Source organism: Apodemus sylvaticus, chromosome 1, assembly GCF_947179515.1.
Source record: "Apodemus sylvaticus chromosome 1, mApoSyl1.1, whole genome shotgun sequence".
Taxonomy (NCBI): Eukaryota; Metazoa; Chordata; class Mammalia; order Rodentia; family Muridae; genus Apodemus; species Apodemus sylvaticus.
In genome coordinates this window covers 138,310,961-138,337,549 of record NC_067472.1, presented here as the reverse complement: position 1 = coordinate 138,337,549, position 26,589 = coordinate 138,310,961, and the positions used below count along the sequence as shown (strand labels likewise).

Here is a 26,589-nt window from a genome sequence, read left to right as displayed (position 1 = left end):
GTTTGGGTGGGTCATTTCTACCTCCAAGTCGTTGTGTTGGAGGCTGTTTCCACTAAGGTGGACCAGGAAGCAGAAGTGTAATTACTGAGGGTAAGTAAACCTTTCAAAGTTCACCCTTTAGTGACCTACTTCCGCTAGTTAAGCCCCACCCTGTAAAGGTTCTGTCTGTCATTGCCACCTCGATCTGTCACGCCAGTTTCAGATTGCACCTTTAGCAGGGGACAAGCATTTGTAACAGGAGCTCATTGGATACACTTCAAACTTAAACCATGACAGTTACTCTAAACCACAGAAGCATAAAGTTTTCCTGGAAGTGTAAGTTGTTCAAGGTGTCCAAGGTTATGACTGATAGAGCATGTGTTCATAGTGTATTCACGTGCCAAATTGTCTTCTGATCTAGTGCCTTTTGGCTTAAAGAAATGTAAGTGGGTGCTTCCTGAAGGCGGCAAACCAGACCTTGCCAATATCTCCTGGAACACTGAGACAAGAGCTGTTTGCCGTTGCAGAAATAAGGGATCACTTAAGGAAGTGACTTGATTGCCTACAGGAACTCTCCCTTAGCTTTGAAACCTACTAACCTGGTGACCTCTGGGGAGTTATAAAGAGTCCCATGTTAGGCTTTCTCAGCTGTAACTAGGCCTGGTAAGAGCACCCCAATATCAGGATCCCAAGAGTCACCTAAGAAGCCCCATACAGATCTTAGCACAACACTCAGTCTAAGTAAGTGCTCAATAAACATTAGATGCTTTAGTGTCTTATTACCTAATAATCCTCTTAAATCAAATAGCCGGCACATCTCTTAGGTATGCATTTGTGTGGCAATACATTCAGAAACACCGAAGACAGAATAATTAAATATGCTGAAAAAGTTTGATGGGGAAAACCAAAGCAGAAGGCAGGTAAGAAGAAGAAGAAGAAGAAGAAGAAGAAGAAGAAGAAGAAGAAGAAGAAGAAGAAGAAGAAGAAGAAGAAGAAGAAGAAGAAGAAGAAGAAGAAGAAGAAGAAGAGAAAGAAAAGAAAACCAGAAAGTAAGAATAAAAGTCAAGGAAAATTGCTTCCTCCTTTCGAGGTTTTGGTTCATGAAATAAACTTCCTTCTTGTACTCTGAGCCTTACTTGTCTATGCTTGGCTCAGAATCCTCTGGGCCAAAGCCTGAATTATGAAATACCATGCCGCTGGTGGCCTGCCAAAGCCTGCTCTGCAAGTACCCGGGTTGACTGGCATTCCCACATGTGAGTAGACTCCTCACCCTCAGGGCCTGAGTAAGGCTGGCACTGGTGCCGCTTCTCTCCTCAGACACCTCCTCAGGCAGGTGGGAGGAGATGAGTGTTAAGCAATCCACATGGCAATTTTGTTTTTTATTTCTTTGGGCAGTTCTTACATGATGATATAACGGAAGGCGCTGACAATGAGAGATGAATACACAGCAACTGTAGCTTCTGGTGATTAGATTTCTATTGGAAATTAACAAACAAAAGGCAAATTCTCTCCTGTGCATCCTAATTAATAATCTGTGGCTCTCTCTGCAGTGCTAATGCACCAGTGGGAACAGAACTATTCCAGTGTGTACCAGCTGATTTGTCATTGTAATATCAAATAACTAGTCTTCTTGTTTTACTTGTATGAGCAAGGTTTAAGTGTCATGAGGTCAGAACATATGGAAATTTTTTAACTAAGAGTCAACAATGAAACTTAATAGCTTAGGTGGGGTAAATGGCCGCAAGACAAGCAGACACTGGAGAAATCCTCAACCATTACCAAAGCACAAGACCAAAGCCATCTTTAGATCAAAATAAGTTTTGGGCAACTATAAGACTAAAACCTGTCAGCAGAGCTCATTATCTTCGCTCAGAATTACAGACAAACTAGTTTTGAAAGCTGCACCACACAAGTTGGGATGGCAACAGCCAGGTTCTAAAGCTGTCTAGCCCATGTCCTCTGCGAAGGAGACTAGAGGACGGAGGACTGCGAGGAACTGGGTTTGTCTTGTTCATCTCCTTCAACCCACAGGTGTAGCCACAATAGTTCCTGCTATGTAACTTGTAACGTGTTGTGAGGCTGGGCATGATTAATGTGTGCCTGAGATCCCAATGCATAAGAGACTGAGACAGGAAGATTCCTGCAAGTTCAAGGTCAACGTGAACAAAATAATGAGATCCAGGGTGTCCTAAGCTATAGAGTGAGGCCCTCAAAAGAAAGAAAGAAGAAAGAAAGAAAGAAAGAAAGAAAGAAAGAAAGAAAGAAAGAAAGAAAGAAAGAAAGAGAGAGAGAGAAAGAAAGAAAGAGAAAGAAAGAAAGAAAGAAAGAAAGAAAGAAAGAAAGAAACAAAGAAAGAAACAAAGAAAGAAACAAAGAAAGAAAGAAACAAAGAAAAAGAAAGAAAGAAAAAGAAAGAAAGAAGGGAGGAAGGGGAAGAGGAAATGAAGAACAAATGAAAAAAATGGAAAGATAAGCAAATCTCTCATTCTAAATTTGCATTAGATGTACAAGTGACTAAAGAAAGATTACTGTTTTTCTAAAATATTTTATATTGCCTGGTCCAGCCTGATGAGCCAGGGCACAGAACCCAGAATCAGACCCCTGAATTGAGCTCTGCCCCTCCCCAGCACTGCTCCTCTGAGTTACAATTTTCTTATGTAAAATAGAAGGTCTAGCAGGAATATGCCTTCCGTGTTTGCTGTATTGATTACCTAAGATAACAGTGCTTAGCAGAATCTCTTACCTACAGTAAATGTTCAGTCTGCTTTGGCATTGCAGTTTCTTATCTTTGTTGCTGTTATAAGTTGACTAGCTCCTTTATGGAATATTCCTCTACCTTGAAACAGGAAATGGCAGAAAAGAGGTCAATAACCAAGTTCAGGTGTAGACACTGGAACTGGGTATTTCAGCATTCTTTGATGTCACTAACTATGCTGGAGCATCCATTCAGTTCTGTGTTGTGAAACTCTCCATGGGAGACTCCATGAGGAGTTCTGGAGAATGTGTCAGCATGTGGGTAAACAGAATGTCCCTGCCTAGCAATCACATGACCTACACATGGAAAGTCCCAAAGGTAAGTTGTACAGTCAAATTTGCTGTCCTGTAAAATGCCCTTGCAAACAATATCACCAATGATATAACAACTGCTCAGCATAGAAGATTAGCTTCCAGCAGGGCAATGGTGGTGCACTCCTTTAAACTCAGCACTAGTGAGGCAGAGCCAGGTATATCTCTGTGAATTAGTTAAAGGCCAGCCTGATCTATAGAGGGAGTTATGAGAGAGAGAGAGAGAGAGAGAGAGAGAGAGAGCTCCTCTGAACATTTATCTGTTGGCGGTGACACGGTGAGAACTGGGGTACTCCTGTGGGGTCACACTTAGGCCTTGTGAGATCTGAGGTTCAAACTCAAGTAACCAAGCTTGGTACTTGCCGTTACCCAGTGAGCCATCTCAGCAGCCAAGATGAGCTTCTTCAAACATAAAAGAATTCTCAAGTTATCTGAAGCCTTGTGCTCGCTAAATTATATAGTATTGTAGTTTAATAAAAATAATATCAGTTTAAAATATTTTTAAATTCTTCTCTGAAACATCTTTGAAATGTCTAAGCATTATAACCTCCCTTGAATAAAAAAAAAAAGCACTGCTCCAAAAGTTCAGACTTTCTATTTTGCGTAAGCATGAAGGTATATCTGAGTGCAAAGTGAATGCATATCTGAATGGCATGTCTCACTTTGCATTCAGAATATGTATTTGCCACTGTATGGATGTGACTGAGCTATGACTACTTCATAACCTGACACAAGTCATCTGTTTCCTGAGCTTTGAATTGAATTGCTGAGCTAAGAAAAAGATGGTGACTGGCTGCAGGCCATTAAAAATCAATAGATTAAATTAAAATATATATTAAAAATTGAACCCAAAGTCTGCATAAGAACCCAGGACCTTATTATGATTCCCCCTACCAAGTTTTAGGTTATATGCTTCTTGTCTTTTTCATTCTTTCTCTCCATTTTAAAAAATGTATGTGTGTTTTCATATACATGTTTATGTGGCATGTGCACATGTGTTCACATGTATGTGAAGGTTGAAGATCAGGGCAGGATGACTTCTTCAATTGTTCTCCACATTTTTTGGAGACAGGGTCTCTCACTAAACCCTAAAGCTGGCTAGGGTATCTGGCCAATGACCTCCAAGGATCCACCCATTTCTGCCCTTCAACTGGATCCCACTGGGTATTCCAGGTAAGCCTTCAGTCTGCTGTTGCGGACTTCTCAGAGTTAGGATTGCAGGCCAGTGCCATCATGCCAGAGTAAGAGAATATATTCCTACATTTAAATAGAGACAACATATATGTTTCAATACCTTTTTGTTAGGCCAAACCAAAAAGAACATGCACCAAAGTTTCAACCAAAATGGTTAATCCCATCAACAGATAAGCCTATGAAAGTGTGAAGGTGAATGGTTGAACTGATCCTGAAGGATTTAGAATGCTTTGGGAGGAGGGTGTGGCTCACACTGCTGCATTCCTTGTGGATAGTGAGTCAGACCTCAGCCAGGCACATCTCAGCCTGACCCTGCAGAGGCATTTTCCAACAGAAGTTTCTTTCCTACTGGAAACCGCAGCAGGAGTGGGGCTTTTACTTCTAGCACAATAGGAGCTTGAAATTAATTTTCTGAACCAATAGGACAATAGGTAGAAGAAATATGAGCAACCTCTAAGTCCCCCTTATTGTGAAAAAAAATGACTCAGTGGGGTGTGGGGATCTCAAATTGCCTACGATTTTATTTGTATGTGTTTGATTACTCCCAAATAAAATAAATAAAAATAAACAAAACACACCAAAAAGGGGGTGCATGGGTGGGGACAGAAAGGGAAGAAAGAAGTTGGTTTTGTTGTTGTTGTTATTGTTGATAGCTGGTATTAAAAGTGTTAAGTGTCTGAGCCAGGGGTGGTATCACAAACATATGATTACAGCCTTGGGGTGTGTCGGGGTAAGGTGCCCATTCAAGCCCAGCCCATGCTACAGCATAAAACCAAGGACTAGGAACTTAACCTTTACGGCAGAACTCTTGCCTAGTGTGCACAAGGCATTGGGCTGAACTCCCAGTACTTAAAACAAAAGCATTAAGCATCTGGAAAGCGTTTTCTGTGGCATCTCGAAGCCATGAGTGTTGATGCTGAAAACTTGTAGGTTTGCCTTGGTGAACTGCACGCCTGTGGAGTCAGCTTTGCCAGTTCACAGGCACAACCATCTCTACTGCTTACAGTCAGCCTTCACTGACTGCCTTGTCAGTTTTAGGTCTTTGCTAAGGAAGGAGGATACAGATTCAGATATTTCACATAATCCGGAATTCATTGATACATAATGACTCAGGATCATGTGCAAACTCATTCTGTAATAAAGGGTGACCTTCCACTCCTTAACCTCAGCTTCCGCCTCTCAAGGCATTAGAGGTATGTACTCCCTTGACTATTCTTTGCAGCCCTGGGGATGGAACGCAGGGTTCTGTGCAGCCTGCAGGAGAACTTCAACAACTGAACCACCTGAATTTTAAACCTGCTCTTTGAGGTTCTATTCTAAAGCTACATCAAAAGAATTTTGTTTAATAATTTCCACTCTAACTAATCATTAGATTTAGGAATAAGTACACTATCTCTGTCCCAGCCTCCTCACTTCCTGTGATGGGGATCAATCATAGAGCCTCATACAAGTAGGACAAATACTCTACTACTATCAATGCACAGCATGGCAGCTCTTCATGGCTTTCTGAGTAGGGGCGGGGGCATTGTCTGTTCTAGCTTTGAAGCATACACTGATTCTCAAAGATTTAACAGCCTTGCTGGAGAACTTTCCACCTTCAGCCTTGCTCTTCAGGCTTCCTGGACTTCCTTCCCAGAAACCATTCTGTGTTCTCCCTCTCCCTCTCCCTCTCCCTCTCCCTCTCCCTCTCCCTCTCCCTCTCCCTCTCCCTCTCCCTCTCCCTCTCCCTCTCCCTCTCCCTCTCCCTCTCCCTCTCCCTCTCCCTCTCCCTCTCCCTCTCTCTCTCTCTCCTAGGCTGACACCAAGCACATTTGCTTTTTTGTTTGCCTGGTCCTACGTCTTTGCCTTATTTATCCATGAGTCCTCTTGCCTCGCCTAATATGTAAACATAGTAGCTATTGTGTCATCTTTCCTTAAAGTAGAAGGTAGACAGGGTTGAAGGAAAGAAGAAAAGGGGAGTAACAAAGACATGAAAGAGGAAGTGACGCTCTAGACCCACTTTCTAGCTATCTTCTCCCTAACACTGCGTCTTCCTTCTCTCCTCTTTCTTTCTCATTGTCTTCACAATTAACAAATGAATAATAATTTTAAAAACTAGCACGTAACCCTGCCTCAATATACACCCTCAATTTGATCCACATTTCTGCTTTTGCTTGTTATATGAGAATGTATACATTTTGCTTCTGTTATTCTACACCCTGACTCCACAAAGTTCCATGTATTTCCAAGCTCCATTGTCTCAACAAACAGAAAGAACCGGGATTTCAGCATATACATGTCAAATAATGATGAAATAGGTTTTATCAAAACACAACTTTTATTGAAGGTTTAAAATATTACAAAAGTTTTCTCGGGTAAACAAATGGTTCATCTTGATACTGACATTGTAAAACTAATGAAAGAACAATAGCAAGAATGATATTATTTGAGGGCAAAAAGAGAAGAGACTTATTTGGGAAATTCTGTTGAAAACAGAGTCCTTGGATGACTACATGTTTTGTTTGTATTTTGCTTCATTAGTAGCAATGCCTGAGGCATCTATTTCATAAGATAGAAAACCATTCTATTTAATTATAAAGAAGGTTTATTACTCTCCTCACGGAATGTAAAAATTAAAATCAAGATAATCCCAAGATCCCTGGCTGTATTTCCCAAACACATTTCCTGAAAGATGCTATGAATTCAGCTCAGCCTTTACGTGTTTGCCTGGCTCTGCTCAGCCGGTGGCTTCTGCATTTGCGCCACACACATACAAACCGTAAGGTATTTAATGCTATAAGGGGTCCTCTCACACTGTATATGAGGAATAAAGCAGATGTTTTCTTTTTTTTTTAAATAGGGTTTCTCTGTGTAGATCTAGCTTTCCTGGGACTCTCTCTGCAGACCAAGCTGGTCTCAATCCCAGAGATCTACCTGCCTTTACCTCCCAAGTGCTGGGCTTTAAGGTGTATACCACCACACCTGGCTAAGAATGAAGTAGAGTTTTTAAAAAAAAAATACTTTCAAAGAAAATTCCCTTTGCATTTAATGAATTTCCTCATTTTTATAGAGATATTTTCCTTTGTTTTCCGTGAAAAGGATGTGAACAAGGAAGATCTCACTCCAAGAGCATTCTGGGGGAAGCGATGCTTGTCCATTTAAATTGTTGTCTTCATTCTTTGCTCAAACAATGCTCTTCAAGATGAGCCATAGAGAGATCTCTGTGGGAAGAGATGCTTGCTATGCAAAAAGAATGACTGACCTCCAACTCCAGAACCCAATTGGAAGGAGGAAACCTACCCCTATCCAATTTTCTCCTGAACCAAACATACAGGTACATACACGGTAATAACAGTAAGTTAATTTAAAGATACAAGATCCATGTAGTGCAGGGATGACTGATTTCAGAACAGGGCAAGGACATGAATGGCACAGAGATATGATCACGATGGGAGTTTTTCAAAGTTAGAATGACTAAGTCCAGACTACACAGTATGAGAGATTTACTTAGGCATTAAAGATATGTACTAGGCAATAAAACTGATAGATTCTACTGTCTCTCCTTCCATGAGAGACCAGGTTGTTAGGAGACACTAATGCTAAGGAAATTTAAAGCAAGTTATAGAAAATACCTCTTCACCTGCTGGAATTCTTGCTGAGGAATTTGCAGTCATGGGCAGCTGTAAAATCAATCACTGAGTTGGATTTTTCAGATGGGGCAGGAAGATGTATGATCCATTCCTGTGGCTAATTGAGGAGGAGAGAGTCAATCAATTCGCTTGCCTCTAGGAGATCACAGTTGATTATAAGTAGGTCAGCAAAGGGATGCCTCCCATACTTGAGCAGGATAATAAAAGACTGTTTATCCATGCTTACAAGTCCTAGAAGAACAGTGGACATAGGATATGAAAACCAAATGACTGGCTCTGAGGTCGCAAATATTACTTGACAGGAACAACAACAAAAAAGTTAAATACCAAAAGCTCAATTCTAAGGATTAATGATTTTTCTAAAATATTTGTTTTGCAGTATAAACATCCTCTGGTAATATAGATAAGATGTGATATTTTGTTGTGTTTTGTGTTTTTGCCTCAGGATTGATCCCAGGGTCTTGTGCTTACAAGACAAGCCCTCACCCGCTGAGCCACGTCCCAAGCCCTGATTTGCATTTCTCCAATCTGATTCTCTGGCCATCGTTGTTGAAGTACACCCGACAAATATGAAAACAGTTAATACGTATGACATATTTCTCCTGAGGGAGTATACAGTCTGCTTGAAAGGCTGCAAGTGCAATACAGATGTTATTAGGAAGCCAACGTTAATTTTGAGGTTGTCATATTGAATGTCAGTAAAAAAGCCCTCTATAAAGTTATCAAGATTTGGGATTCAGCCTTTTTTTTTTTTTGGTTGGTTTATTTGGTTTGGTTTTGGAGGACAGGGTTTCTCTGTGTAGCCCCGGTTGTCCTGGAACTTGCTCTGTAGACCAGGCTGGCCCATCACAGACATCCACCTGCCTCTGCCTCCTGAGTGCTGGGATTAGATATACACTGCAATGCCCAACTGGATTCAGTCCTTTTTTTTTAAAGACATTATCTTGTTTAGCTCCTTCTCACTTTTCCCTTCCGTGAAAAGGAAATGCAGCTTGAAGGACTTCAATGCCCACTATTATAGATGGGTCAGAAGCAGTATTGTAACTTAGGCATGCTCCCAATGAACTTCTGAGAGAGCAGCAAAGACTGTGTTTATGCATGGGGTAAAAATACTGTAAATAATATACAGAGAAGAGAAACTTTACCAATACAGTACAATAAAGTCCTTAATACGTTATGGTAAAATCTAGTCTTAGAATAAAATCTAAAAAACATAATAGTTCTGAAAAGGCAAAGGTATCAGCTCTTGAGAACCAGGACATGTTACTGACTCTAAGGGACAATGGCATGTCCAGTTTTATCATGGGCAGTAAAGAAAAAGTCAAAGTAGAGATAGAAGGAGTCTGGAAGCACCTCAAAGCAAACTCTGTGGACCCATAATTTGGAGCTTAAGATCATCTTTCTCTCGGCATACAGCATATACCTATAATCTCATTACTCAAGAGGGTGAGACAGGATTGCCACAAGTTTGAAGCCAGCCTGTGCTACATTACCATCTAACAGACCAGCCAGGGCTACAAAAACAAGACTCTGTCTCAAAACCCAGATAAATAAATTCTTGTTTTATAAGACGTATTTAAACATCGTCTAGATTATCTCCACAAAAAGGAAATTAATACTAATAGATGTGTATGTATGTGTGTGTGTCTGTGTACTTACATGTGTGTATGATTTGGTTGTGTGTGGTGTGTTTATATGTAATGTGTATGGTGTGTGTATGTGTGGTATATGCATGTGTAATGCATATAGTGTGTGTATGTGTGGTGTGTATATGAGTGGCATGTGGTATGCATGTGTGTGTATGTGTGTATGTGTGAGTACTTACATGTGTGTATGATTTGGTTGTGTGTGGTGTGTATATGTGTGATGCATATAATGTGTGTATTGGGGTGTGCGCATAAGTGACGTGTGGTGTGCATGTGTGTGTGTGTATGTGTGTGTGTATGTGTACTTGTTTGTGTGTGTGGTGTAGGAGTAGGAGGTGTACTTGTGCATACTGATAGGTTTGTTATGGCCAGTATGTTCTCAAGCCAGGCATCAGTATGAGGTTCCTTCCTTGATTATTTGTCCGCTTTATTTTGGTTCTGTCATTGCATCTGGAGCCCACCATTTCAGCTTGACTGGCTTGTTAACAAACCCCTAAGATCTACCTAACCTATCTGGCAGGCACTGGGTTTACAGACATATGGCACTATGCCCAATTTGTATGTGGGTGCTAGCAATCCAAACCAAAGTCTTCCTGCTCATACAGCAAGCATTTTACTCCCTGAACCATCTCCCTGGCTCTAATAGTGTCAGATCTCTCAGTGCTAGGACTGTTTATATTTGGCATCATACTGTGTAGAAAATTCTAGAGGGCATTCCATCACGGAAGACTCCTAGATGCTTCAGACCTTTGTGGAGAAGGCAATCTGGAGCCAGAGTACCATGAATGTGTTGTGTTGTGCTCTACCTCCCATTAGCTTGGTTTCCCTGGGAAGGGAGAGGACAGCAGCCATTTTATTCATCAAGCATGCATACATTCATCTTTAACATGAACAGGGCCACATCTTCTACATCATAGGGCCATTGTAAGTTTACATGACTGGAAAGCAGCTGTCACTGTGCCCAACACATAATAGGTTCTCATTCTTGTTATTTGTATTCAGTCTCCAGAAAGCCTAGTTGTTCAAGAGGGAAAGTGGCAGTAGAGGGACAGCAGATTTTATGGATTTGAGCTTAGGAGTCAGAGGTTGTCATTGTGTTTGACTCTCAATCTGACTCCAACCACTTCTTACATCCCGTGCCTGACAGATTTGCCCCTGCAGAATCCATTCCATGACCCAGATGACTTCATTCCCTCCATTTGTTCTAGAATCCTCCTTAGGCCTGGGGTAATTGCCTCTTCTCTTTCTGCACCAAGTCCTGAACTGGATAGAGTCATCCCTCTGCTTAGTAATCAGTATCTTTAAGGAGAACTCCCCAAATCTTGGCTAGACACTTCCTCTACTTCTACTAACAGTGACCTTACTTTCATCTGTCATCTTTGGTTGTCTTTTCTGTACCTGCTGCTAGACTATAAGCTGCCATGTCTGAAAGCTGGCCTTGTTCTTGCACTGAACTCTATTTCTGTGATGTTCGGTGGTCCTGCATAAATGAAAGTAGCAATGGGTCACCAGGACAGACTTTGCCTCTTAGGAACATGCATTTCCTCTTCATCTGCCTTTACTCTACAAGGCCTCTTGCTGACCAGAGTCTAATCCAATGAAGCTGATGCCTTGACCATTACATTCAAAGTTAGCATTATAAAAAGCACCAAAATCGGATGTGTACAGAAATAACTGGTCTCTCTTTCTTGTGAAATCAAAACTGAGAAAATCTAATTGTAGTATGATTTGGGAAAAGTTCAAAGCAAGGCAAAAGCAAGAAAAATTATTTGCATAGAGTTTCTTTAGTACATAAAGACAAATTCCAATAAACTCGTATAAGTTTTTATACCTGTTTAAATTTAATTAATCAAGCCTCAGAATTTCTATTTGTCTTGTAGAATGATCAAAATAGTCTTGATCTTCTAATCAGGAGAGTGCATGTAGTAAATACTTGGATTTGAGGCAGATGATCAGAATGAAGTAAAACACAATTAGAAGGTAAGGTGGTGAGGTAAGCAGGCCCCACGAGGCAGCCTAGCCTCCCATGGCGCCCAGGCTTGAAAGATGTGGCTGGCAGAATCAGAAGCATGGTACAATCCAGTACAATTCAGTACAATCCAGTGAGTCAGCCCTTTATTTCTCTTTGGCAATACAAGTTGGGTCTGGATTTCCAGATACATGATAATAACAGGAACAATAACTGGCCTATGTAAAGCAAAGGCAGCGATCAGAGCCACGGACGAGCACCTGCCCAGCATTATTTCACTTAACCATGTAGACTCTCATGAGCTACGGAATGCTCCAACAGTGTAGACAAGTAACCTGAGGTTAGATAAGAAATCTGGCCAAGGTTGCATGGCGAACAGTCAACCGTGCCTGGCTTCAAGCTCTTCCTCAATGATTTGATTGCAAAGTTTTTCTGTTAGCTCCTAGTTAACCCTACTGGCCTTACACAAAATAAGATACTGATGAGCTTTGAGGAAAACTGGAGATTTGAATCTAGAGACCAACTTTAGTTATTGCTTATACCAGCTTGAGTAAGTCATCTCATTTCTCCAAATCTCTAGTCTGCCATCTAGCCTAGCATATGAGAAGATAATATTATCTGCCCTTCCAAAGCCTCCAAGATAATTAAGTGATATAGCTCATGTACAAGAAGTTAGGAAATAGGAATGTGCTACATAAATATCAGCTAATAAGATTTATTTAGAAGCACAGCCTCTTGTTGGCATTATATGATCATAGTTGTTATTTGTGATAATATCACCTTAATTTCCTCTTAAATGCCATCACCTCCTTTTTTTTTCCATTCTCAATCCTTAAAATTTAAAAGACTTTACTGTATCTAACTTTTGGCAAATGACTGAAGCTAAATCAGTCAAAATGAGTGTTGTTTGTTTGTTTTTCAAGTCTGGATATGTAATGTAATCAAGTTCTACAGATGCAAACAGTGGACTGTCTGAGGCAGCTATTGGGAAAGAGCTTTAAAAGGGAAGACAGAATGTTTGAGATGCTGGTAGACGTCTCCACTGACAGGTGAAAGGAATCTACTTGGCAATAAGTTAGCCCAGAAGGACCAGGTGAAGAGGAAGAGTTTCCTAGTATCATCATCAACCCATTCAGATCTTCTCCTGGGCCTTTTAACCACATAACTAGTCTGTTCTCCTTTAAAAAAAAATATTCATTTATTTATTATATGTAAGTACACTGTAACTGTCTTCAGACACACCAGAAGAGGGCATCAGATCTCATCACAGATGGTTGTGAGCCACCATGTGGTTGCTGGGATTTGAACTCAGGACCATCTGGAAGAGCAGTCAGTGCTTTTAACCACTGAGCCATCTCTCCAGCCCCCCTCCTTCTCCTTTTTATTGTACCAGTCCCTACTGAGGTTCCATTTCTTGCAACCGAAATTAGTCTTGCTCCTTTAACGAAGATTTCCAGATATAGCAATCAATGCTCCATATAGTATGTGCATCATCTGTTGGGGTGGGGCCTCAGTGGCTGCCCAGATTCAGGAAACAGAAATAGTAAAATTTTAAGAGTTGCTTCCTTTTCCATCTCCCCCTTGGTTATTCCAAAATGTTGAAAATTAATGACAGAACTCACCAGAAAGCACACAGGGTAGGACAGAAACTTTTCCAGTGGCTAGTTTTTGGTACAGTCTTTAACTATATCTCACAAACAAAGGCGATCAAAACGTTTATTGCATTTTAAAGACAATCCAAACACTGGAGAGGATTAGTTAGGTGTCGATTAGCACCTTGGAGATATTAACAGGGATTTTATTCTTATCAATGTTAAAATATAAAGAGACTGGTGAGATGGGCTCCTTGCTTGTTACATGAGCATGAGGACCTCACTTTAGCTTGCCGCCCATGTACAAACTGGGCTTGGCATCAAGCTGTGGGGCAGAGACAGAAAGATGCTGAGGACTTGCTGGCCAGCCAGTCTAGAATGTAGCCTGAGCCACATAGTGAGATCCCTCAACTCAGATGAATGTCAACAACAAAAAGGAGTCAGATAGCCATACTCACCTCTACCTCAGGAAAGTGCTAATTACCCCTCTCACATTGGAAATCTATGGTCTCTGGAAAAAGAAGAACATGATTAGCCTACGCCTTGGGATCTGGTTCGAGTGTCATCCTTAACTGGCTGTGTAAGCTTGGCATGTCACATCATTTCCCTATGTATCTGTAAAATTAAGATAATGACACTGATTTTGTGTCACTCAGATAAATCATGCACAGAACTCAGGAAAGACATTTGAAAGTGCTTTGAGAAATTCAAGGCTCTAGGTATCTGAAAGATATTGTTACTATGACTACCCATTAGCAGTAATGCCAAACATTCACATTCGCTTGTGTATGAGAAACTTCTCACTTCACGGCATTGGAGGAGATGACCTAGAAGTCACTGTAAGGGGATGATTCCTTTATTTATGCTTAATGCCATGTATTATATAGCTTTGCAATATTTCTGAGCTATCATTCCCATGAAGAAACAAGCTAATGCCTGTCAAACAATGAAGCAATACTTTGTAGCAGGAGACCCAGATTCTACACCTGGCTCTGCCTCAGTTTATTTCATACCCTGTATTCCAGTTTTTTTTTTTTTTAGGCCTCAGTTTTCTTATCTACCCAATGCTGATGACATCATGTGATGTGGAACATAGTGGCCACCTCTGATACTCATAAACAGGTAGGTCACCTACCTTTCTAGACAGACAACTGACTCTCTTTCTCAGGCCATTTAAGTTTATGATTAACCAGACAGCAGTCCAAGTCAACAGGACATACTCATATGTCACCACTGAAGAGAGAGTTTTCTTCCCTTGCTAGGAACTAGAGGACATTGCTAATATGAAATGATCTAGTCACTGGAGACAGTCTCCTTTTCCTCGGCTCCCTGAGGGTGTGTGGATCAGAGTCACCCTGCAGACCCAAAATTAATATGTGTTGTGCATGAGAACAATCCTGTGTTGTGATAAGTCATAGACATTTTAATGTTTCATTCCTAGGAATATCTTGAGCATGTCAGCTATAAAACTGACATTCCCTCTACTTCCTTGGTCAGCGATATTTACTGAACACAACATCTGGGTTTTAACCTTTATCGGCAGAGAGGCTTAAAGTGAGAGACTCATAAATATCCCATCCACAAAAGCATGGCAGATGCTCAATTAAACTCACAAGTATTTCATAACTGAAGACACTGATTCACTGACAAATAGAGGCAACAATAAATATTTGTCAACTGAGTTAACTTTTAATAATTAAAGACATCTTGCCCCAGAAAACTCTTTTGTGAAGCCACTTTTAAAGAGGCTATCAAAATAGAGAAAATTATGGAAGGATATAACTCAAACCTTGTACTTGTGCATCTTAATTCAAATGTCAACAAATGTTTAGTAAGTGCCTTTTGTAATCAATGCCAGGTAGCATATGAGTTCCTTCCTAGGGGTTTACTAGTTATCTGTTCCTGCCACAAATTAACCAGAAACATAGTTAAGTTCAAACAATGGGCATTTTATTCCCCCATAATTTTTAAAGGTCAAAAATGTACAGTCAATGTTCCTGAGTGGTCTCTTTTTAAAGTCTCTCCTGAGGCTGTCAGCAAGCTGTTGTGTAGAGTTGGCATGATTTTAAGTCTTAATGAAGATGTAGAATCTGCTTTAAAGTTCACTCTCTCAGTTGGTGGGCCATCAGTTCCTTGCTAGCCACAGATGATGCACAAGTTGCTCGCTCCTTAAGTCTTCCCTTAAGGCATCCCCAAGCCAGTGATGCAAGAGAGAGACAGAGACAGAGACACACACAAGGAATCCCCCAACATAGATGCCACAGCTGAATTTTTAGTCTCTGGAGTCATGCAAACCACTTCCAGAAATTAGATAACCCTTCTTAAGGGGTGGACAAATCAGAGAATTCATGGAAATGATTTTAAAACTACAAGGGGGGCTGAATAGAAAGACACAAAATGTTAACATAGTCTTCATTCATATTCCATATTTTTGCTAATATTAATCAGCATGTGTTGTTTTGAAACTCGACTTTTTTTGTCCATAGACAATATATATTGTTATACGCTTGAAATAGGATGAGAATGAGTTCGACATAGACCAAGGATAAATCTGCTCTCTCACGGCCCTTCTAGAAGAAACCAGAAAGCATCAATGCCTCATGAAGATGCTGCCAATCTTTCCAAGAGAGCTGTTCTTTTCCGTTCACGTGTCAGCACACTGCACATATGCAGAATTCTAGTAGGGGTGGGTAGATCAGTGCCTCAAAGATACTAAGGAAAATTAAAATGTCTCGGAATCTTAATTTCACATTTTGTTTCCTTATGGGGGACAGTAGGTGCATGCCACAGTACCTATGTAGATCAGAAGACAATTAATATGAATTGGCTCTTTGCTTCCACTATGTGGTCCCAGGACTGAAGTCAGCATGTCAACCTTGTCAAGCTTGATGGCAACTACCTTACCCACTGCTCCGTCACAGCAGCCCAGAGAAACTTAAGATCACTGGAGAACCCGGAAACTTCCACTAAAAATATACTTTCCAGTGAATATTAACTCCCCAGTTTATTTAACTTCTAGTGGCCTAACTCTATTTTGATCTGCTGAACTATCTAGTAGACTCAACTCTTCACCATTGTCCTTCACCTCCTGTAATGAATTCTGAAGCAGAAATTCCATCTGTCACTTTAGAGGATGCAGCATCTCATCTCCGAATTGAAATCAAGTTCAACAGCCGAAGTACCACTTCATCATGAGCAGTGTGGGAAGCTGCAAATCAGTTAAACTCCCCTTGCATCCAGAAGAACCTGAGAATTGCACCCACAATGACTTTACAAGAAGGGGTGAGGGCTCATGGTTCTCAGCAGTGACAGAGGGGTCAGGTCAGGGTTCAGTGGGAGTCAGGGCCTCCTCCTCATTTGTAACACTGCACTGCCACTGCCACACCAACACTGTAATATTCCTCCTCGTTACTCTAGTTACTCTATTTAAATCTAAGAAGGAAACCACATGCAGGTTTCTGAAGAGCTTCGTGTGGCTAAGAAAGCCTGGGGTTGGAATGCAGCCCCGTAATCCCCTCACAGGGGTGGAGAGGAAACAAATCCAGAGAGGACTCCAAATGCCACCAAGACCCCTTCCAGCTAAATTTTGCATTTCAGGTTTTTTTTCTTCTTCTTCTTTAAAACCTCTACTGGCTACACATCTGAGAAGGCTTAAGAACATAATCTATTCCATATAAGGTTCCCAGTAATTTATGCTTACTAAATTGGCAACATAGGAAGAATTTTTTTCATTGACTACCACGGAAGATTATTAAAGACGGTCTTGCACAAGTAAAGCCTGCTTGAAGCAGCCATACGAGTCACATAAGGAAATCGCCTGGCATCTTAGGTTTGAATGAAAATCATTTTTTAACTTTAGAATTTATAAATTGATAATGTAATTTTTTTAAACAATTGTCCCTTCATACATAACCCTTTTCTACATAGTCGAGTTCAGGGATACACTTCATATTCCCCAGACAGAGTAAATACAAGAAAATCTTTTCTCTATAACTCACTCTATTTCTGTATTTTTTTTTCAATTTCAGATTTATACCAAGATAATAGCTCAGTGCCCTGCAATGCTTGCTTTCTGACAGGTAAATATTAACTATTTGCTCTCAGCTTTGCCTTTCTCAGCAAGAGATAGAATTAGTACCAGCTATTTCGTTGTTTTGCCTTTAGATGAAAAACAGATTGGATCTATGTGTACAAGGTCAAACCTATGCTTGCAAAGTAGGAACTTGGCTCCATTATTTAAACAGGAAATCTCGAACATTTAGATATTTATAGTTTATACTCAATGATTAATGCATTTTTAAATTTCCCTCCTGGTTTTTTTGCATCCAGAAAATATAATCCAGGGTCAAAGAACATTATATGTAATTATTAAATAACAAAGTCATATATTTTCCTTTCCTGTTGTCTAGTAGGACTCTATGCATTGATAATACCAAACTGACAAATTTGTTGAAGTAATCATTAGGATTCCTTGCTCATTTCTGTGAGGGCAGATTTCTCCAAGCTAGTAGGGGGAAAATAACACTATTGGCTTTGTATGACTATAACAGATACCTGAAATAATCAATCTATAAAGAGAAAACGTTAGCTGGGTTCACAGTTTTGAAGTTTATAGTTATCAGTGGTCCCTATTGCTTTGGAGCCCTTAGTGGTGCTGTCCCGTGGAGGGAGACTATTGACAGAACATATCCCAGGTCCAAGAAGGAAAATAGCCAGGATGGGGACTGAGGCCAGCATCCCCCTTAGGGGTATGCCCCAGTGACTTAGGACTTGCTCCTAAATCCATTCTCTTAATGATTCTGCTACTGGAACAGGGTGTATTAATGCTGGGAGACTTTGGAGGGTACTTGAGATAGAACCACAGGAAGTTCATATCAGAACCATAAAAGTAAAGTCAGTCCACGTGGCAAAGCCTATATGGACAAGAGAGTTGGGGTAAAATGATCTGCTGGATGTATGTATGCCCGTGTCATCTACTTCCACCTGAATCTCTTAGAATAGGCTACGTAGAACTATATTGTAGTATTGATAGCCAGAGTTTGATTCTGTCCTGTGAGAGCTCCTAAGTCTCACAATTTTGCCTGTCTTTGAGTCATGTGTGAGTGGCTAGATATTCATACATTTCCTCAATCATCCAGATACCAAGACGCAGGCAAGTACCTGGATGATGATTATTAAGACTACACAGACTTTTCAACTTAAAACGAACAAAAGCCAGAAATTTCTTTATTGAAAATTTCAACTGTTCCCTAGAGCTGTGAACACCAGAAGGCACACTGTCCCCCCCCCAAAAAAAATTACCCTGCTTCTCTCCTGAAGCCCTTTGCAATGTGAGTTCTTAAAACTCTTAAAAAGCCCCATGAGAGATGAGGCGGTGTAGGAAATTTTAAAGGAGGATAGTGTCTACAGAAGAATAAGAAGATCTCTTGCCACTAAGCCAGTGGGAATTTGAATTTACTCCAAGCCAGCCAGCCAGTAGAGTAACTAAACATAAGGTAGAATTCAGAGGAAGCTGATCATGTTTTGATTTAATTTAATGCTTTTCTCTATGCTTGTTTCTGAGCTCTAATTGATGCCTGTGTTAGAAAATGTTAACACGGGCAGTGTTATAAAACAAAGGGCATTAATGCATCTTAGGTACATGGGTCTTCCCCTGCATCAATCTCGCCCTCTGCCCATGACACTGGCCACAAGACATTAGCTCTGAAGAATCTAGGTTATTGCCATTTTCTAGGCCATTCAAAGTCATAAGGAAACTATGTGAGAAAAAAAAGTCTTCTTCCACTCACTTTTTATCTCAACTAAGAAAGTGTCTTCGACGTTGCCAAGGCTATACATAAAGTGATAGACATATACAAGATCAGACTGTGGTCTTGTGAGGTTTTAGAGATACCAGTATGGAAACCATGGTTGAACTCTGACACTGAGCTAAGGCCTGACTCCAGCCACAGATCAGAAGGCCTGGATTTGACATGAGTTACTTGGAAGTGCTTGTCCTAGGTGAGGTCAAGTGTACAGTTCAATGTTTCTACTCAGACTCTTCCATTCCTCCATGCTGGCCCCACCATAAATAATAACCAGTTGACAATGACTATTTTATGCAATTGTAATTACAAATCCCAAATGGCAAATGTACAATGATATTCAGATGCTCCCACCCTCATTACACAAATAAAAAATCTATGTTCTTCAACTTCTACCATTCATTCATTTGTTCATTCATTCATTCATTCATTCATAGTATACTGAGCTTTAATTATGAGACTGGCACAATGCCAATAGCTGGTGATATAAGTGAAATCAGGTAGCCTCCCAGCCTCCAAGGAGCTTGATTCCCTGAGGGAGAGACCCACTGAGAACTAACCAAAACAGTGCATTTCATCTGTTCTGGTGGAGGCACAAGCTCTGAAGAGGAAGCCAAAAGCACCAACATTTTTTTGGCACCTGGGCCAAGTTAATAATCCATTCTGGCAGGATTGTTTTTGGACACTGTTGCCTCCTGTACTAACCTCCTCTGTGGCTTCTACATTGTGTCTAGTTTGATGTGTTCTTCTTGCTGCCTTAATCTCACATATCAGTATCCAGGACACAAAGAACCAAATTGATCCTATCTAAATTTGATGAAAACAGAAACTTCAATTTCTAGGTTACAATTTTAACTCTTTGCACACTAAGAAATGACAGAGAGAAGACACATTGTGAGTCAAAATGGTGTAGAATCTGGTAGTTTCTTTACACAAAACCCAGTGATCTAAGGAACGATGCTTTTGACCACTTCCCCCTCCCAGAGAGGAAGAGGAACATGGCTGTTCCCAGCCTTTGCTCTGTGCCTCCGGGCCGCAGGACCCTCAGACTTGTCTGACATCCTTATCTTTGGTCTGTCCCCCCCCCCACAACTTCTGAGTCCCAAGTCAAAGCCACTTCTACCATGTCACTTTCCTCCATGTGGTTGTGTCAGAAGGAACTCCTGTTCCAAGTTTCTTGGCATTAGCTGTAAAAGTACATTATAGTGCTATGTTTTCTTCCTCTCTTTTTGGCATCACGAGATACATCTCTTATCCAATAAGTACATAACAGTAAGTGAGCATGTTCCCCTGAAAAAAAAAGTAATCATTCTTTCTCTGCTACTAGATCCTTACCCTCTCTGCCCCAGTTACAGTCCCACACTCTTCAGATGTTCAAATTCAGGGTAGCCTTGAAGAACCAATTTCATCTTGACTTTGAATATTTTCCTGACATGTCCTGACCTTGAATTCAGTGGATAAATAAAGAATACAAGCAGGGGTGGGTTCTTCCTACAACTTGAAATTTTGAGTACTATCTCATTTTGCTATTTTGAATCAATAAATCAATAACTAGATACCCTGAGTTTTCTTTCATGAAAGCTTTATAAACAAAACCTTCAAGGATGTGTTATACTGCTCTTGTACAGGAAACAAATTTGACTCTGAATCACTACTCGTCTTTGTCCAGTTATCCCTTATGTTTGGGTGAACACGCCCATTCAATGTGCTTCTAGTCCCATCACTGATCAGTCACACAGGCCAATTAGAGGAGGCTAGAGTTATCCCAAGTTGGTGAAGCAAGGTTTGAAATTTTTCTGGGCACCTCAGTATGTAGACTTAGCTTGAGGCTGACTCTCCAGTGGACAAGGTAGTGACTGCCTAGCTTTTGGGGGGGGGCACATTCATTTATACATCTCCCCAAACAATCCTTTGTCAAGTACTGCATAGTGCCATTTCACAGATTTTCTTCTTTCTTTCCCATTGCCTTGTGAATGCAAGGCTCATCTAATGTGCTCTCACAAAGAATAGGTATCCTAATTTTTTTGAAAAAAAATCACAACTACTAGTTCATCTCTAAAATATGTATAAAAAATGGGGTCACAGTGGCCCAGCCCTGAGAACAATCATCACCCATCTGTGTTCTGCTTTACAGCTGAGCAGTCTAAGTGCTTAGCTTTGACTGTCTTCACTTCCTGCAGCCTAGCACAGATTTCTTGATATGAGTAGTGCTCTGTTCCCTGTGAGACGCTTTCCCTTAGCATCTACAAGAACTGAATTCTCTCCTGAACCCCTCTGAAAATGAAGTTGGCTCCTGGCAGGGTGAGCATGACTATATTCGGGATAAGTTTTATCCTAGACAGTTCATCTTGATAGTGAGTTATTTACCTCCCTATACAAGTTTTCCTAGCAGGCATAGGATGCAGATGCAGCTTGCTGTGGAGTGCTTGTTTTGCATGCATGAAGTCCTGAGTTCAAGTCCTACTACTGGGGATGGAGAAAAATCATTGGGGGCTATAGGTGTAGCTCAGGCAACAGAGTGCTTGCCTAGCAAGCCTTGCATTTGATTTCCCTCTATGCTAATGCACCATGTACAGTCAGGCCTGGTGGTACATGCCTATACTCCCAACACTCAAGAGGTAGAGGCAAATGGGATCAGAAGTTCAAGGTTAACATCAGTTATAATTTTGACACAAAAACAAAAAGGAGTAGTGGGTGGAGAAAGGGAAGGAAAAGAAGAAAAGAAAGAAGGGGAGGAGGGGCAGGTAAGGGGCTTAGCTGCACAGGGCTCAGAACTCCATTTGGCTCTTCTCCTTCCTGTTTTCTTAAATGTCTTTTCAAAAAAGGCTTGGCAGTGCAGGACAATGGTTTTTATTACGAACATTAAACTGTGAATAAGTCAGGGGATATGGCACAGCAAAGCCCAGAGATGAGCCATGGTCAAGACTGAAAGAATATGGCAGGGGCCAGAACAGACCAGAGTAGTGAAGCCAGAGCAGGTGACAAGAGTGCTGTTGCTTTCCCAGAGTGTCTGAATACTCAGCCCATACAAGAGGGTTTTCTCTGGACCCTTAAGGGAAAAAGGGAAGCCCTTTCTCCCTTGAATACCTCCCTGTACTTGCAAGGGAACCTAGAACCCCCCCCCCTGGTGGGGTGGAGTTGGGAGTGTCAATTGTGTAGCATATCCATTCTCTCTGGACTCAGAGGCACACACTCACTTTATAGGATGCTTTCAAGAGGGGTGGACCTGGGAAGCTCAACTGAAGGGTTCCCAACACACTGGCCTGTGAAAGGAGCCAAAACCTGCCATGGTTTGCATACTTCTCCCCAACCTTGACCCTTGAATCCTTCCAAGACGGCGGCCCTTGCCCCACACACAGTCAGGTACTGAGGTCCATTGTTGGCTGGAAATGTTTGTGTAAGACTGAAGATGATTAAGCTAGTTTGTACCTCCCAGCTTCTTTGGCTGTTCCCAACCACCATCCCAGGAAGCTTCCCAGGATCCTCTTGCTGCCTTTTCCATGGAGTCTACCAAAACCCACCATAAGGACCCTGAGACTGCATGGTGGACGAAAGGCATCCTAGGCACCTTTGTACCTGAAGCTGTGAGGGAGCCCAAAGCTACACTGAAGACTGGGAGGATCCTAGCTGTCCTGATAGAGGGAAAACTCCAAGGTGTGCTATGTACCCAGAAAACTCTACATTGTGAGGGTGGGGGGAGTCGTGGAGAGTGAGAGGTGGCAGAGAAAAGGGTGTGTCCTTTCCATTAAAGAACAGACAGCAGAGGAGAGGGCAGTATTGGGGAAGAGTGTGAAAGTTGAGTAAGGGCTGGGTGCAGTGGTGGGAATGCACCGGAAGTTGAGAATCAAGGTAGTCAGTCTCTGGCAAAACAGGAGGAAAGTGGAGTTTGGGAGGTGGATTCAGTGAATGAGGTGGTGTAGGGCACTGTATGAAGCAAATAGTTCAGCGCTTGGGAGGTGGGGGTAGCTATCTCGGGCCCCTGACCAATTGACAAGCAACCTTATTATCGGAAAGTGGGTGCGACGCTCTTCAACTCCTGTGGCACCAAATAGCTCTCGAGTTCAAATTAAATCGAGACGGAAAGGCAAAAGCCTATGTGGATGGAACTCCAACTAAAATAGATTTCTTTCCCTTTGCTGTCTGCCTTACCACGTCTCACGTTGGACACTTCTAAAGTTCAGCTTTGGATTCCAGTTTGAGAGGGGCATCTACCTTCCCAGGAGAACAAAGGCATTCGTGGCTCAGCATGAATTCTCCTGGGACCCGCTTGAGACTTTCACACAGGGTCTGCCAAGCGGTGCCCCATCCCTGTGAGTCAGCTCTGCCTGGAGTGTGGTCTGCTACTCCAGCAGGGGCACAGGCAGCCTCAGGCCGCAAACACAACTTTTTTTTTTTTTTTAAGGCATTACTGTCCCCTGAAAGGTGTTATAACAGCAATTCAATTACAGTAAATGGCGCGCATGGTCCGCACAGCTGGGAAGTCGGTAACTAACTGCAACTGAATCTGGCTAGACACAAGTCACCCTTTTTAAATCCCCACCCTTAGGATTAACTCCAAAAACACTTAGTCTATCTGGACGAAAATCAAACAAACAAAAAGTTAGCACGAGGAATCAGAAAGATCTCCTGAAGTTTCCCCTTTCTTCCTCAGCTCCGAGTGGAAGAAGTCGGTAGAGTCTGTGGTCAGGTCACTTGGGGTGGTCCCTGAAGCTGCCCTGAACTCACTCACCTGCCAACTGGTGCAATTAACTGATAGAGTTTCCTATGATCCCCAATGAACCCCAGCCAGCATGGTCTGCTGGTCCCTGAGGAGGAGCCCAGTTCACTCCTGCTGGGTTTTTAGGTCTAGATTCTCTGCAGATCACAGACATCACGGATTCTTGGAAAAATCAAGAGTCATGGCTTCCTCCACGAAATGAGTATCAATAGAAATGAAGCAGGGAGAGAGGCGCTGGAGGAGGAAGAGACGACACGCTCCGGTCGCTCCAGTCGGCCACAGCACGCTTTTAAGAAGAAGATAAAATTAGTGTTCCTCCCTTTGAAGTTGATGTGAGGATAGCTTGAAAGAGGATTTTGTTTACTAGGTGTCATACCACTCACCCACCAGAGAAAAAGAGAAAGGAAGAAAGAAAAAGAAAGAAAGAAAGAAAGAAAGAAAGAAAGAAAGAAAGAAAGAAAGAAAGAAAGAAAGAAGAAAGAAGAGAGAAAGAAAGAAGGAAAGAAAAAAGAAAGAAAAAAGAAAGAAGGAAGGAAAGAAAAAAGAAAGAAAGAAAGAGAGAAAGAAAGAGAGAGAAGAGAGAGAGAGAGAGAGAGAGAGAGAGAGAGAGAGAGAGAGAGTGGGTTTGGGGGGTCTTCATACTTTAAAAAATAGATAAACAAAACATTCTTGGGATGCCCAAATGATCACTCGGGAACTAGCACGTTGTCCCCAATTCAGCAGGACAGCAGGGCCAGGGGTGAGAGAAGCTTTCCTGTGAGAGGTGTGATAAAGCTTCAAATAGTTTGGAGTTACTCTCTTCTCACCCATCTCACGGTTACCGCCCGCCAAGGCTTTCGGTGTTTGCCTTTCGGGAGGGTGCCCTTTATGGTGAGGCCACGCAGCGGCTGCCTAGCCTCAGGTGCCCCTTACTGAGTTCTCTTGAGCCAGCTCTGTTCTGCTATGGGCTGTGCCCTTCTTTGGCAGCCAGCTTGTTGAGAGGGTGAACAGTCTGTGCTCAGGGTCCCCTGATTCCGGAGCCACTGGGCAGAGCAGAGCCAAGGCCAAGCCTGAGACTTTGGATTCCTAAAGTGTCCCGCCTTCGCCTTCGTCCTGCCCCAAAGGCAACAAGGGAACCCAGGTCCGCGCAACAGCGTTTGGGCTGATTTCGGGCTTTGTTTGCTTTAAAATGTAGGGACAGTGTTTCACCCCAAGCTCAGAGAAGACTCTGACCTCCTGTATAAGATCTCTTTCTAAGTTCTTGTTTTAGGGGGTTTTGTTTGGTTGGTTGGTTTGGTTTTGTGTGTGTGTGTGTGTGTGTGTGTGTGTGTGTGTGTGTGTGTGTGTGTGCGCGCGCGCGCGCGCGCACGCGCGCGCGTTGTTTTATTTTATTTAAAGAGAGAATGGAATAGTGGAGAAAAGGTTTTCCTAAGCTGGCGGTGGTTTTAAAAAAAAAATGTTAACTATCATCAGAGTCTCTGGTTGCCTGTGATCTAGGTTTGCTGCCCTCCAGGGTTCTTGCCCCTGGAGACCTTGGTTAAGAAGTAGTCAAAGGGACATCCCGCGCCAGTCCTTCGCAAAGCCCGGGTCGCGTGGGTCTCTTTTCCACCCAGGATGAGAACACTCCTGTTTTATGAACAAAGTGGGTTGGCTACTAAATCGATACACTGAAGTGTTTTTGTTGTTGTTTTTAAAGAGAGTCAGGCAAGCTCTAAACACTGTAGGACTTGCGTCTAAGACCTCATTCTGCGTGAAATCTCTCCGGCCTGTTTCGGCAAAACTCTGGGGCTCTAGGCCAGCCTGCCGCTTCCCTGCTCTACCCAGATCCTCACAGAGACTTGGTTCCTTCTCTTGCTACACTCTCCAGGGCAGGGCAGAAGCCCCTCTGCCGCTCATTCCCGTAAATTTTTGCTTCCTGCCCATTTTCTAACGCAAGCGCCCATCCAGAACTCCAGGAGAAACCCCTGCAAATTCAAGGGGCAAAATCTTTCTTTCAAAGCTCAATTGAGTACCTCCATTCTTCCCAGCGGGAGCTGGGGAGCCTGGACGCCTTATAGGAAGGTGGACCCTCTCCGAACACACTATATACTGCCCCTCACCGATTTGCATCTCTGTTCAAGCGTTTTACAGTGTGCTTAGAGCTTCTTTTTGTCCTCTAGCGTGGATTTGACTTGAGAGTAACAGCAGCTCCCACAGATATCCGACCAGTCTTCTAAACTCCCAGAAAGCAGAAGTTTCCTGGCTCAGACATGCTACTCAGACATGCCTTTGGTGGTCTCTGGATTGAATTGCGACCGACCCGGGGCCAAATTTTTTTCTACTTTGCACATGGGACCTGAGCAGTCTGTCAGGTTCAGCCTTTGCACCCCAACCCTACAGTGTCTCCCTTGACCAGGACAAGATTCAAATCTTCAAAGATTTGAATTTAGGAAACCTATCAGAACAATATCTGCATGTTTCTTTTTTTGTCCAATTAAGTACATTATTGTGTTCAAAACGCAGGGAACCTCCCCCTCCCTGCGACCATCTTCTCTTCCACACTTCTCAACACATAATATGTGCACTGCAGGGACACGCACAAAAATCTCTTTTCTCCTGGTCATAGTTTGGGGCTCAAGAAGATTCTGTTCTAATTCACTATATATATATATATATATATATATATATATATATATATATATATATATGTATTCACTATATACATATATACATGTATATAATTCACTATATATATATAATTCACTATATATATTCACTATATACATACATATATACATGTATATATATATGTATATATATATATATATATATATACACACATATATCCTACCTGTTTCCCACAGTTAAAGTTAACAGTCAATGTTAAATCAGTTCCCTTTTCTGTTCCTAAAGTTTGCCCAATTATATATAATAATTGTTTTTCTGGTTCTCATTTTTGCTTCTTTGCAAATTTTGTTGTTGTTGTTGTTGATGATGATGATGTTGTTGTTTTTCCCAGAGTAGTGTCTGGATGC

The 26,589-nt window shown here is 41.8% G+C and overlaps 1 long non-coding RNA gene across 1 annotated transcript in view; it reads right to left on the bottom strand.

The window, feature by feature from the left end:
• Positions 1 to 6,607: 6,607 nt before the first annotated feature.
• Positions 6,608 to 26,589, bottom strand: part of LOC127667646 (uncharacterized) — a 30,324-nt gene continuing 10,342 nt past the window's right edge. Inside the window, exons 2-4 of the long non-coding RNA XR_007973910.1 lie at positions 13,534 to 13,586; positions 7,851 to 7,965; positions 6,608 to 7,439 (exon numbers count right to left, since the gene is read on the bottom strand). This is a non-coding gene — a long non-coding RNA (uncharacterized LOC127667646). The remainder of the gene's footprint in view (positions 7,440 to 7,850; positions 7,966 to 13,533; positions 13,587 to 26,589) is intronic.